Genomic DNA, 3355 nt, shown 5'->3' with positions numbered 1-3355 from the left:
TTCCTTTATCTTTTCATTCTTTCCTTAACCCTATTCACTTGCCACCTTATGTATTACTGAAGTATTTTTCAGTGGTTCATTTATAGTCAACATATTGGTTTCATGGTTATTCCTTTTCTTTTATATTTAAGTGGTTTCTGTAGGGATTATGTTATAGATAGTTAAAATTAGGCATTTCATCTTCAGGTAATAAAATCATCCTTCATGTACAAAATAAAATCCTTATATGGTATGTCTTCATTTCTACACTCCCATCTGTTTGATTTTGCTTCCATACATTTTATTCATACATAAATTGTATCTCCCAAAAACATTCAGTTAACTTTTAAAGAAAGTTTTTGAAAAGGAAAATAATTACCCCCCCTCACACACACATACTTACCATTTCTATAGCTGTTGATTTATTTGTGTTCATCTGGGTTATATTTGTTATAGTTTTCCTTAATCCTAAAAGAATGTATTCAGTATTTTCCATAGTGGAGTATACTACTGTGCAATTCTAATAATTTTTGGTTAAAAAAATCTATTTTGCTGTTATTCCTATTATTTTAAATTTAATATTCAGTGACACAGACTTCTTCTGAATATCCAGTTCCAAGAATTTGAACACATGTATAGATTCTTTTAACCCCCACCATAATATGTATTCAGAATAATTCCTTAACCCCCAAGAAGTCCCTGGTGCTATCCCTTTGTAGTCACACTCTCTACACCACTGACCTGCTCTCTTTTATGATAGTTTTATCATCTCAAAAAAGTCAGCGAAGGAAACAGTCAACACAACTAAAGGTCCACTGCTGGAATGGGAGAAGATATTTGCAAATCACTTATCAGATAAAAGGTTGGTAGTATCCAAAACCTATAAAATGAACTGGTAGAACACTGAAAGAACAAATAATCCAGTGAAGAAATGGGCAGAAGACATGAAGAGACACTTTTTGGAGGAAGATATCCAGATGGCAATTGGACACATGAAAAGACGCTCAACGTCGCTCATCATCAAGAAATACAAATCAATACCACAATGAGATACCACCTCACACCTGTCAGAATGGCTACAATGAGCAACTCAGGAAACAACAGATGTTAGCCAGGATGTGGAGAAAGGGGAACCTTTTTGCACTGTCGGCAGGAATGCAACCTGTCGTAACCACTCTGGAAAACAGTATGGGGGTTCCTCAAAAAATTAAAAAGAGAACTACCTATGACCCAGCAATTACACTACTAGGTATTTATCCAAAGGATACAGGAGTGCTGCTTCCAAGGGACACATGCACCCCAATGTTTATAGCAACCCTAGCAACAATAGCCAAATTGTGGAAAGAGCCAAAATGTCCATCGACTGATGAATGGATAAAGAAGATGTGGTATAGGACAGAGTGGAAGTGCGCGGCTGTCCCTTCCTGGACCGTGTGAAGCGCCGGCGTGGCCGCCTGCCCGAGTCCTCCTTCCTGCGGCCCTCGGAGACCATGATCGGCCGCAGGGAGCGGCGAGGTACAGAATGTCTGAAGGGGACAGTGTGGGGGATTCTGTCCACGGGAAGCTTTCTGTGGTATTCTTCACCAGACTCAGGCAGATCTATCAGTCCTGGCTAGACAAGTCCACACCTTACATGGCCGTGCGGTGGTGACGCTGGGCCTGAGCTTCATGTACATGATTCGAGTCTACTTGCTGCAGGGCTCGTACATCGTGACCTGCGCCTTGGGGATCTACCACCTCAATCTTTTCATAGCTTTTCTTCCTCTGAAAGTGGACCCTTCCTTGATGGAAGACTCAGATGACGGCCTCTCGTTACCAACCAAACAGAATGAGGACTTCTGGCCCTTTATTCAAAGGCTTCCAGAGTCGGCCACCAAGGGCATCCTCGTGGCCATGGCCTGCACCTTCTTTGAGGCTTTCAATGTCCCGGTGTTCTGGCCTACCCTGGTGATGTACTTCATCATGCTCTTCTGTATCATCACGAAGAGGCAAATCAAGCACATGATAAAGTAGTGGTACATCCCCTTCACACACGGTAAGAAGATGTACAAGGGGTGGGAGGACACGGGCAAGACGTTTGCGAGCTAGGCACTCAGCTGGGCCCATCAGTCTGAGGACGGTTCTGCGCCACTGTAACAGTGCCTTCTTCTTTCACATAAAGTAGTTGATTTCGAGGGAGTCGAATGTTCTTTTTAAAAAGGAGCTTCAATTGTTTGTAACTGAAGCATCAGGTTGTTGAAGAAACTGACATTTAAACCAAATTGCATTGATTTATTTCTCAGTGACGTTCAAGTGTTCAAAAGGATGGAATTCTAGTCAACTGCAGGCTGGGTGGACAGTTGGGTGCGGGGGAGGGGAGGGGCGGGTGGTCGCGGTTGTGTGGCCCTGGAAGCGACCTGCACACAGGGAGCCAGGTTTCGCCCCAGCTGACCTCCGCACCCCACGCCCAGACGCCGTGGCCATGGTGCTCAGCTGGAGGATGATGCTAACCTGATTCCTGACTTTGGAGAGCATTTCAGGTGGTTTTCAAGTAAGTCGGGGTTCTAATGCCAGTTTCCCAATTTCATCTCACCAGCGATGTTTAAAGTTGGTCTCTATCATAATGACTCAAAACTCTGTTCTTAACTACCGTGATATATGTGTGTCTGTGTATATATATATATATATATATATATATATATATATATATACATATATAAATAATATTTTAAATGTTTGGAATTATTTTGACACATTTTTTTGATACCTGAAGTGCTGTTTGTTTTTGATTAATTTAAAGCTGATCTCATGCAGCGCCCCCTTTATAGAAACAACTGGCGACAGCAGACCACTTTGTGGGTTTTTACACACGGCTTTTCACTTTCTATGGGAAAACAGAACTCTGATCCACATGTCAACTTCTTTGATGTGATAAAAACAAATACTCGTAAACATTTTACTAAGTGACTTTTTAATTCCAACTCTATTAAAGACAGTGTCCCCTTTAAAAGAAGAAAAAGAAGATGTGTATACACAGACAATGGAATACTACTCGGGAGGAAAAAGAACGAAGCCTTGCCATTTGCAACAATGTGGATGGAAGTAGAGGGTATTATGCTAAGCGAAATAAGTCAGTCCAAGGAAGACAGATATCATATGATTTCACTCATATGTGGAATTTGAGAAACACAACAGATGAACATGGGGGAAGGGATGAAACATAAGATGAACACAGGGAGGGAGGCAAACCATAAAAGACTCTTTATACAGAGAACAAACTGGGGGTTGCTAGAGGGGAGGTGAGTAGGGGGATGGGTTGAACGGGTAATGGGCATTTGGGGCGGGGGCTCTCTTTTGGATGAGCACTGGGTGTCAGATATAACGGATGAATCACGGG

The 3355-nt window shown here is 42.1% G+C and overlaps 1 pseudogene; it reads left to right on the top strand.

Annotated features, from left to right (window-relative positions):
* Positions 1–1426: 1426 nt before the first annotated feature.
* LOC120227734 lies at positions 1427–2067 on the top strand (annotated as a pseudogene).
* Positions 2068–3355: the final 1288 nt, after the last annotated feature.

This window comes from Hyaena hyaena, unplaced genomic scaffold (assembly GCF_003009895.1).
Source record: "Hyaena hyaena isolate Hyena2069 unplaced genomic scaffold, ASM300989v1 scaffold_3029, whole genome shotgun sequence".
NCBI classification, from domain to species: domain Eukaryota; kingdom Metazoa; phylum Chordata; class Mammalia; order Carnivora; family Hyaenidae; genus Hyaena; species Hyaena hyaena.
The sequence above is the reverse complement of the archived record's forward strand: the minus strand, read 5'-3'. Positions and strand labels throughout refer to the sequence as shown.